This window comes from Glycine soja, chromosome 7 (assembly GCF_004193775.1).
Source record: "Glycine soja cultivar W05 chromosome 7, ASM419377v2, whole genome shotgun sequence".
NCBI classification, from domain to species: Eukaryota; Viridiplantae; Streptophyta; class Magnoliopsida; order Fabales; family Fabaceae; genus Glycine; species Glycine soja.
This window is the reverse complement of record NC_041008.1, coordinates 20,061,381-20,073,111: the sequence shown is the minus strand read 5'-3', so window position 1 is coordinate 20,073,111 and position 11,731 is coordinate 20,061,381. Positions and strand designations below refer to the sequence as shown.

Genomic DNA, 11,731 nt, shown 5'->3' with positions numbered 1-11,731 from the left:
ACCTCGTAAGCACATGTTGATTCCATGGGTTGGGATGTACTTGCAAAGTCGGGTAATCTTGAAGAGCTATTAGGGGTATCATCCTAGTTGAGAGTGCTAATGTTAGATGCACACAACGTTACAATTCTTTGATTGTATGTACTCCTAGGTTACTTTCACAAAAAGAGTTTTGAATTGTACTGCAAGCATATAAAGCTAAGAGCATATAATGCACTACATTACATGAATATTTGAATGTGATTGTGCTTGACATATGTGAATTCTACGAGATGAATTTTGTAAAGCTCTAATATATTGTGACATCAAGGCTAGGAGATTTTTATGTATTTGACTTTTGAACATTAATATATTGGGTTTATTTATTTGGATTTGTTTTCTTATGAACCTTATGTATGCCCTTTTGGAGAGCCAAGTATTTAGTCATTCACAAGTTTTATATGACGAAAGTTCAATGTAATGTTTACCAAGCGAGAAATTTTTTTAAATTTATTGTGTTTTTGCAAACAAAAACTTTATTTAAAATTATTTATCTAATAATGTCCTTAAGGTAAATAAAGGATGTCACATGATACACATTTTAAGAAGTTGATTTTCTTTATAAAATTTAACCCTCATTTTTAATATTGAAATTTTGAATTAGAAGTTGGTAAGTGGATTGACTACATGATTATATAAAATGCTTTAACGTATGTTACCCCATCATGAACAAGGAGCATAAGATGCAAGAAAGTTGATGAAAAATGTTCAAAGGGATTTTCCAATGTTGTATCTCAAATTTGAAAGTCATTTTTTTTATACTTAGAACTTAATTGTGAGCCATGATCAATATGGTAGATGACCCGTGAGAAAATAGAAGTGGATTGTGATCTTTATAGTAGACAACTAGTGGGTATAGTTCAAGTAAGTAAAAGAGGTATATTGAATTGATTCTTGGTTTGTTGATTAGACATTTTTGCATGAATTCATAGTTGGTACTATGATTGAGCAGAGACATAAGTTGGGAATTGCTAGTTAGGATCTTCAACCTAGCATAAAAAATATTAGTAGGGCTAACTAAAATGCTCTTTAGGGATAGATATACAAGTAAATCCGACATTGTAGGCTAAGGTCATTGTAAATCTAATATCATGGTAAGTCACTATCCACATATATTTATCTTGACAAATCACTACACCATTTCCATATATCAGAGTTATGACATTAATTCCCCAATGACTATGACACATGTCATGTTGAAGATCTAGGTAGTCCATTATTTTTTAGCATGTTAATGGAAGTGTTTGTACTAATAGCTCAAATTGGTAAAAATCTCCATGCAATTGAGTAATCATTCATTGCATGAGTGTTACCATTGTTTAACGTGCACTACAAGTATGTTTATTGGTTGCAAATGATTTTGCTTGTATTTGAAGCATAATATTAAATTGGATTTGTTCTATCTTACAATGTATGAAATATTTAGGTTAAATTATTCTTTTGCCATCTTTTTTTTATTTAGATTGTTCAATTTGGTTTTTGTATTTTTAAAATGTTTAATTTGATCCTCTAATTTAAAAAAATGTTTGATGTCATCCTTCTATCCAAATTGACATTAACAAAAATGAATGAAAGAATAATCTTAAACATTTTTTTTTTGAAAATTAGAAGACCAAATTAAATATTTTAAAAACATAAGAACCAAATTGAATAATAAAGAGATTTGATTCATGTTCATATAATAATTCATAAAACATCACTACTGAAAAAATGACATTTAACGACAATTTTAAGGCCTTTTAACGACGGTTTACGACTCTTGTTGTCATCGGCATCACAAAAAGTCAATACTTTTCACGACGATTTTCAAACCGTTTTAGAATGATATAATTTTTAAGACAGTTTTGTTCATTTTTTTTAAAAATAGATGCTTCTAAGACGGTTCTTGGGAAAAATCACCTTAGAAAGTTGACCTTAAAAAACAGTTTTTCGAAAAATTGTCTTAGAATATTTTGTTAAAAAAAATTAAAAATTAAGAATTCTAAGTAAAAAACCGTCTTAGAAAGTCTACTTTCTAAGACGGTTTTTTAAAGAATCGTCTTAGAATATTTTTTTTAAAAAAAATTGAAAAGATTGAGGATTCTAAGAAAGGTTTTGGGAAAATCATCTTAAAAATTATACTTTCTAAGATGGTTTTTTAGAAAATCGTCTTAGAATGTCTTTTTAAAAAAATTTAAAAATAATGAATTATCTGATCGTGAAAAGCAAATAATATTTACAATACAAATCTTTCTTTCTCACAAGGTCCTTAATATAAGATTCTAAAACTCTTTATGTAGCAACGCCAATATAATAAGAAGATTAAGAGAAACTAACCATGTAAGCTTGATGGATCTAAAGTTGCATCTAGCTTCATGCTCCAAAAAAGTAGAGCATCGACCCTCTTCAGTTTAATCGAAAGTCTTTTTTTTTTTCGACACTCAGAAAGCTCATTCCACCATGGCATAAAACTTAAATTCCCTTTGGCATCTGGGAACACTGTCTCACCCCCTTCTTCAACATCAACATTGTTGCTATACGCTGACCCCTATTCTTAGTGTTAAAATCATTAAGATAGTAGTCATAGTGAGGCTCATACTTTTGTCCAACTTCATAATGCAGAACTTGAATTCCTTCACCATGCTCTGTATATTGTGAGACACAACTTATGTAGTGCTTTATGAAGTAGATAATGAAAAATATTCTACTATCCTAAATTAATAACTAGAAACCCAGATGGCAAAGGCAACTGAAAATATCCCATTAAAGACACATGCATAACATCTTCAACTACTCAACTTCTCAATCACATACGAAATGTTCACCAGAGAAAAGAGATTGTATGCCACAAGCAAAGAAGTTAGATACTATCATTAACTTAAAACACATAGGTAAAGCGGATAAAAAAAAGAAAGAACCAACAACATATCTTTGCTGTATTAATAATATTTTAAGTTTGTAGAAACAAGATAAGAGGTGCAAAATATTTACCAACGGGAATGAAAGTAAAGTCGGCAATTCTTTTCTCAATATCCCTAACAATCTTATCATGACCTCTGGCCAGAAAAGTTCCAGAGCTTGTACGCACTCTAGATGTTAAAGGAATACATGGACATAAGATTTTACCATTTTGGCTATCTAAATAACGCAAAAGTAATCATTATCAATACTCATTGCATGAATAAAAGTTTAGTTCCGTAGGACGTTACAAGAAACGCGAGTAATTAAATTGCCAACAATAACATTTGTACACGTTAGATATCTCACTTTTCTATAGTAAATTTATCTTTAAGGAGAACAGATAAGGATATACTTTTGATATAATTAAAGGAAATCATGATTTTAACCCATATTTTTTTCTAAAGAAGTTTTTAGACTCGCATGTTTATAGAAACAGTCCCATAGTAGCACTGTTCACAATATACACCCACTCCCTGCCAGCTGATATATCAAGGACATCAATCAATGAATTTTTCCTAAGAATCTATTAATTTAATTTATTCATATTATATAGATACGTAGATACAAATATGATAAATATAGACATGAATACAAATATTAAAGATAACTATAGTCTATAAAAAATTATAAAATGTAATCTCAATTTCAGTTAATTTTAATTGTTAATTACTGAAAAAGCTAGGTCCAACTCGAGAAAGAAACCCCACCCATTGCACAACGGAGTTAAAGTATAGAAACTTTTGAAGCTTTAGAAACTAAACTAGAAGTCTTAATAATCAGCCAAAAATAATTTGCTTTATGTGTCTGAGTGCTCACTAACTAATTCGTTAGATGCTAGTTTTCTTATTGACAATACACATATAAGTGAATCAGATAAGGTTTGCTCAAGGGTTGACACCAAATAAAGATGCTATGAAATTTTCTTTAACCATGCACCAATAGATGGAAGGATAATTGAGTTGTGATTGGAATCAATAGTATACTGTTTAGGAAAAGAAAAAGGAATTTCCTTTTTTTAGTCATTTATGTCTACTTTAATTGGAATACATGATTATAAGCTTCATCATGTAAGCAACATAAAATATGGTTGTTTCTTTAAGAGGAAAAATATATACAGAAGAATTTCTTGAACTCTTACCAATAAGTTTTTCATCACTTTATGAAGAAAATCACAACTATACAACAAAAATCACAACTTTATGAGTATTGTTGACAACTGTTGACTTATGCATATTTGGCTTTGCTATGTCAATTAGATATTAGCATTCCTCCTTCGTTTGCGCAGATCATTCAGATAAGCCTTAGTATTTGCAAGGTGGAGACATTATAATAAATCATAGTATTAAATTATTAATGCCCCAGAAGAACACAAAGCTTAACCAAGATTTAAACATAATGTCATCTCATCATGCTAAAGTCACATTCAAACATTGAAATAGACAATTTGAACATTGTGCTAAGCATAATCCAGGCAAGGAAAACTCAGAAAGTTGCAATGATATCATAACCTTCAAATTACCATGAACTTCTATCTCAAGATGAAATCTTAGCACTAAACATGGTGCTTCCATTCTTCACGCACAATCTTCTTAAATCCTACCCTAGTTTTACTTGATCCTTAACATAAGATCCAACGATATTATCGAACACCTCATACTTTCACAAATTTTTAGTTAGTCAACAATATTCCACGTTAGGATGCATTTCCCTTTTAATTCTCCAACATTTTCATAACCGCAAGCTTCGATAAAAATTGAGAGCGGAAATCACACAATCACTCACACTACCAAAAAAACGAGGGTAAATGTTGTGAAAAAAAATGACAATAAGTAATAACTTCAATTAACATAATTAATAATAATAAAATAAAAATAATTAATCAAATTTGCATGCGTGAAGAAGCATTTCTATAACACGAAATTAACCAAAAAATTGTGATAAACAAAAGCTCTCGGCTCCCACGACACTACTTCAACCTACTGCTCCCCCCTCTCATCGCCACCGTCGGAACTGAAGAGAAGAAAAAACATAAGAAAACCAAATCAAAGAATAAATAATATCAATAATAAGACAATAGAATTGATTATGAGGTGAGGTGAGGTATGTGTGGATCGTGTTGTGAGTGATGGATTCAACTTCAACTTCCAACCTAAAATGAATGCCAAAAACCTCATGGCTACACATATTGAACACTATCATTATTCACTAACACAACAAAAATCCAAAGCACCATGAAAGAACACAAAAAATAGAAGAAAAAAAAGAACATTTACCTGACCTCTATGATTTCATCGAAGGGAGCAGTGCCAGTGGTCTCAACAACGACATCAAGAATCCGATCGAAGACCTTTAGTAGCGCCTCCTGCGCCATAAAGACCTCGCCATCAGTGACGAAGGCGAGGGCGCTGGTGAGGATGATGCAATTGTTAGTCTGTGAAAACGACTAACTTATGTGTATAAAACTTGTATAAATTGTATCAAACTCTCCCAATTTATGGTTATTTTGTAATGTTATAAGTATTTTCTGTTAAGCATAGGTAATAAATACTTAGTATTTTCATTTTGTATGTTTAATAATCATTTTCTCTCAATTTCAGGTTAATTAGGCAAGCTTTGGAAAAGGTTGTTTTCACCTTCTCGCTAAGCCAATCTGCTGGCTTAGCGAGCATCCGCTAAGTGCAACACTCCTAGGCTTAGCGCGAGGAAGAATCCAGAAGAAGATGAGCTATATAGGTTCGCTAAGCGCACCACTTCAGTTCATCCACTAAGCGAGAAAGGCACGCTAAGCCAAAAATCACTAACGTGCGCTAAGTGGTCCATAGGTGCGCTAAGCACACGAGCACGAACAAGGCCACCTATTTAAGCTTGAAATCATATTTTGTGAAGGGAGTTTGGACTAGAATTTAGAGCTTTGCATGTCTAGGGTTTCTAGAGAGAGAAAGGTCCAAGTTCTAGAGAGTTTTGAGAGATTTTGCTGTGTGAAGATCTGCAGAGACCAAAGCTTGAAGCAGGAGCCAGTTTGAGAGCTTGAGATGAGTTTGTGAGTGATTGTGAGATCCTAGAGATGAAGGAGACATCCTCAGCACTTGTATTTTTGCAATCTTTCATCTTGTTCTTCTCTTTGTTGTTAAGAAGGCTTCTTGGTATGGAAAGCTAAATTCTCTGTTGGATCTTCCCTGTAGGTACCTAATGTAAATATATTTCTATCTATTTAATGATGTTTTGTGTGTTCCCTGTGTTGTCTGCTTTTCAATCCAGTATGCCTTTACCTTTATCATGTAGATGCATGCTTTGTTAGGGTCATTCAATAGTGGAAACTGGTCTGACTCTAATGTCCTTGATAGTGCAGGGCTGAGATGTCGTGCTTTCACAAGGAATCGGGGTGCGATAAGTTAGTTGAGTATGTGTGTCTTAATGCGCTCCTGGTTGAGTTTAGTCTTACAAGAGGAATCTGCGGACGATGCTTGATCAGGACTAGGCTAAACTATCATGAGGAATTAGGGTTTAGTATCTCAGGAGACACCAAAAGAACACATAAGCATTGTTAAATAGAGAATATCTTTTTAGCATCAGGCACCTATTAGGAAGACCAACGTGTTCTCTACTTGTTTTTACACATCATTTCTCTTGCGTGATTTTCTTTCTTTTTGCACAGATAGTTTATACACTTGTTCATATTCACACTTACTTTTACACTATAGACACTTATTTGTTGAAATAACTTACCAAATAACACAAGTTCCCTGAGTGTTCGATACTCGGTTCTTACCGTTTTATACTACTTGTGCGATCTAGTGCACTTGTCGGAAGCCGAACAACAGTCGGGGGAGTCCAACGACGTGTCCTCGATTCGGATCTTGGCGCCGATGGCCTCCTAGAGCCTCTTGATGAGGACGTCGGGCTTGCCGATGATGGCGGTCGTCAGAAAATCATCTTAAATAATAAGGCAGTGGCATCGTAAATCCCAGCTTTTGAAATGAAAAAATCGTCTTCAAATGACCTCTTCGATGACGGTTACTTATAAAACCGTCTTAGAATCCGCTATATGAAAAAATCGATGGCATTTTTGAAATTAAGTGGAAATTATTTAAGACGGTTTCAAGCTACAACTGTCTTAGAAGGTAGAGAGACAAAGATGGTTTTTGAGAACCCTCTTTAAGTTTAAAGATGCAATTAAGTTGGGAATTGTCCTCTCGCGCTCATCACTCTCCTTCATAGATCCCTCATTCTCGTGCTCACTATTTTTCTATAACATGACCCACGAATCCCTCACTCTAACTCATGTTGTGCCCTTACTCAAGCTCCCGTCCTGGCCTCACTCTAGCTCATGCTATGGCGTTACTCTAGCTCATATCGTGGCCTCACTATAGCTTGCACCTTGTTCTCACTATTGTGTCGTTGACTCTATCACCACCTGCAACTCTACGTCACTCTTACATTGGTCACTGTCATCATTCGGTGAGCTTCCCTTGCTTTTTCCTTATGTGCTCATGAAAAATACCTTCTGAAATAAATGTTAAGACCCTGTGTATTGAGGGATTGATAGTCATTTAGGACTTATTGAATGCCCCAAGGTAAAGGTCTTTGTTTTTTGCAACTCTGCCTATCCTCGATTGCCATGTTCCACTTTTGTGGTACTTGAATGACCCAATATTAAAAATTAAAGTTAACACAAATCATGAAACTAAAGTATGACTATTATTACTAATAAAAAAAGGGGCAGGAGAACCACACGAACCTTGTGACCTCTCTGTATATTCGAGTGATCACCAAATCGATCTATACCAACTGCAGAATAGAAACTGTAGCGAACATTTATCTGCTATTTACATTGTGAATAATAATAATAAAGAGCTAAGAAAACATTTATCTTAATTTCTGCATGCTTGAACTTTGGCTATGGCTTTGAGGACTCTATAGTCTGGTGATCCACGATATGATGAGCTGCAAAGAAGAATGTAAACAATGCTTGTTGATGAGAATGATTGTAGTCATGCCAACAGAGAAGCATGAGTATGCAACTTCTGATTATGTATAGTCTTCCTTTTTGCTCTTTTAGGTACCCTCAAAGCCTTCTGCATGAAACTTTCTTCTTTGAACCTCTCATGGAATCTTTGGTCATCTTTGAGTCTATGCTCCTTCCTTTCTTTGTTAACAACTTACACTTTGTAGTGTACAAAGACAGTGTGTGTGGTGAAATATTCTACAGTTAGTTTGAGTGACAGACAATCATCACTCTTTGGCATTGTCTGAACATTAAGTTTATACAAGAATGCACCATGTTCCATGTGGAAGTTGGCTTCATCCTCAGTCAAATAAAATATTTATCTCAATTTCTTGTCCATAGTGATGCAAACCACAGGGATTGATTTTACTTTAGTTATTGTATTTTCCATGTTCTTTGAATAACTCTCAACCCTATATAATAATATTGACTACCATGTAAAATTACTTGCAAATTTATAGCATTTAAAAGGAGGAAAATAAAAAGGAGAAACACGTGCAATAAATCCTTGTCAAGAGACATAATAAAACCAATCATATGGTTACACCTAAGAGCTTTGCATTTGGAGAGTTGGTTCATGAAAAGATATTCGAACCTCCTTCACCAAGTGGTGACAAGTTTGATCCTTCCTTGCCCCGAATTCTTCTAAATAAAAGTTAAATTTCAGCACATGATAAAAATGAGCCAGTGCATTGTTCATGCATGAAGCCCAAAGGATTTTGCATGAGGGTGTGTTGAATATCTGATAATAAAACCATTCAACTACTTATACCTAAAACCTTAAGCTTTTAAGAGAGTTGATTCATGACAATCCTAAAAGGTGAGGAAGACAGCAATAGCTTTTGGTTTAAGGTAAAATAAAATAAAGGACATATTAAACCCAATGATAGACCAAAGTTGAGACAAGAAAGAAAGATAAGGCTATGCTTTGGAGAATAATGTATTTGGCCAATAGTTGTCCAGGGAACCATAAATGGCGCTAAAATATGTATTTAAGTAGAACAGAAGTTGTAGACAATTGAACTACTCGATATAAAAACTGCCAAAAGCCTGATCTGCAACCAGATATAAAAACTGAAATTCAATAACTTTTTTATAAGACTATTTGATTGAAGGTGAGATATTGCCCAATTGCAACTATGAAATTCCAATAGCAGCTCAAACAGAATGCAACTCAGACAAGTAAAACTTAGGGTGAAGGGAAATATAATATGAAATACCGGCTTACACTGGTGGAAGATCAGCATCTGTTGTAGATTCACTAAGCATGTGCTCCATGTCCTATATAATCTGTTTCAGTTGCCGACACAATTTATTGTTTGCTGACTTTCCAACCTTCATCAGTAGAGCTTGTTTTAGCTAGGGCTGTTGACTTGTTCAATCTAACCCTATTGTAAGGTTTCTGTTGCAGAATTTAATCAGTTCAAGTGAATACATGAATGTCAATATATAAAATAGCTTGTAAAGAACTTTGCTGGAGAATAACACTGTGTCCAATTATGTAACTTAAATGTTAAGACAGTGAATGTTATTGGGCTGAGCTTCTATTCATTGTACTACATTAGTACTTGACCTAATTAGTATAAATCTAAGTATGTTATGAGAACAATCGCATAAGCCTTAGAAGCATTGAATGGGTGGACACAGCAGAGCCTTGAACGATAGTATATAGTTAATTAATACATTCAATGCTCTGTAGTAACTATATTATACTATAGGATGCTACTATAGTATTTAAATTTTTGTAAGCTGATCCACAGTTGTCTCTTGTGTGTAAAGTAATTCTTTTAATAGATATGGAATCGCTAACTTATACACTATACATGGATAGAAAGAAGAAATAGCTAGCATTCTACATGTTCGTTGTACATGTAAGAACATCAGAAAAGTTAAATTCCATGGACAATATATTATTGGTAGCAGAGGCCAGAGGGGAGAACATGGCACTGGGGACAATAAGGAAGAGGAGGAACAAGACAAACTTAATTAGGCATATAAAATTTATAAATGTGTGTGTCTGTGAGGTACTTATTAGTATAGTAGTACTAATAGTTAAATTAATTAATGTGTGTGCTGATGTGCATGTTTCAGTGAAAAAAGTACAAATATTAATTGTTAAACACTTGCAACAAATGAACACCCATTTGAAATGCACCAATTAAAGGCTAACAAAAAATCTATGTCGCACTGTGTGAGTGTGTGTGAAGAACGACAGATGAGTCAAAAAAGGAGAACTAGTTGGGTGTGAGAATTAATGGAGTGGAAAGGTGTCCTCCAGTAGTGTGTTTCATGCCCTCTAACTTGTCCATTCTGCACAACCAACACCGAAACAACATGCCACATCTTGACTAGTTGTCCGTTCACTATTAGCTGCCGGAATTCTCCTGGCCTTGGTCACAACGTTGTTCATTTGCTCGATCAGGTAGAACACATTTATATGTAACTTATCAAATTCAGGAGGAACATTTTGCACACCCTGAATTATATATAGGTCCGTTAATGGCCTCAACCATATTTACTTTGAATCAGACTGCAAAGCATTAGTTAACAAAGTTAGAAGTAACACTGAAGATTACTCAGAAGCTGGAATGCTAATCAATGACTGCAGAAGAATAATGTTGTTAAGTAATAAAAAACTTTCCATTTAGGCTTTGTTAGAAGACAAACAAATGTTATTGCTCATAGCTTAACTAGGTTTGCACCATCTCATCCTTACCTTCGGTATTTTTATCATATACTCTCTTGTATTACTGATTTGCTTCGTATTGATATGTCATATGTAACATCCCATTTTTTCGTATACAAAATTTTAGAGAATAATGATGTTTTATAATTAAATAAATAAAGAAAAATAGTTATAATAAAATAATGGTTTGAGAGAAAATAAGAAGGGTATTTTATTATTCATTTGATGGAGAATAAAATAGAGTTTCTTTTTTTATAAAATAATAAAAATAAATAAATAAAATAAATAATAGGTCGTGAATACCCCTAGTTATAAATAGTGACATGCTAGGTCAGTTTTTAGACTGACTTCTCAGCCTCCTCTGCCTGCCAATTTCGTTTTTTCTCTCTTCCTCTCTCAAAACTCTCTCTTTTTCCCGCAGGCTACCAAACTTGTCTCATAAAAATGACGATCTCGGACTCATTCACCGTTGGATCGACGTGAAATTTAAAAAAAAATGTTCGCAACCCATTTCCGAGCATTCTCACCGTTGGGAATTTCGATATCACGTCTGAGCTAAGAGAAATATCCCTCGCATTGTAGCATTTTTCTTTCCCGCAGAAATCCAGAGCTGTCTTGGTAAAACTACAATCCTGGTTTCGTTAACCGTTGGATTGTCGTAAAATTTGGATACTTTGTTCGAAATTCAGTTGTGCATGCTTTGACCGTTGGGATTTGTGAGATAATATTTTTGGAGGGAGAAAAAGGAATCGCATAAAGATAGTCCAAATGGAGGCTTTAGTCCTTTCTCCGTTTCTCTGACGTTTGGGAACTCTATCAGAGCAGTCGGAGGAAAAATTGGAGGAATCTTAGGGAACCGTTAGAGATGACGCTATCGCTGTGGGAAGACACGTGAGTCCGCTTAGAGGTAAGGGATGAGTTATTCACAGTTGGGGATTAGTGAGAACATGTGTAGGGATCCTTAGAGGATTAAATTGGGGTTTTATTTTGGGATGTTTGTTAAATTGCAATTTTTCCTTTATGATTATAAATAAAATAATGATGTCCTAATGAAAATTGCTTGA

General features: G+C 34.1%; 2 pseudogenes; both read right to left on the bottom strand.

The window, feature by feature from the left end:
* Window positions 1–2,347: 2,347 nt before the first annotated feature.
* LOC114420494 lies at window positions 2,348–5,347 on the bottom strand (annotated as a pseudogene).
* Window positions 5,348–7,873: 2,526 nt separating this feature from the next.
* On the bottom strand, window positions 7,874–8,083 carry LOC114420493 (annotated as a pseudogene).
* Between the last annotated feature and the right edge of the window lie 3,648 nt (window positions 8,084–11,731).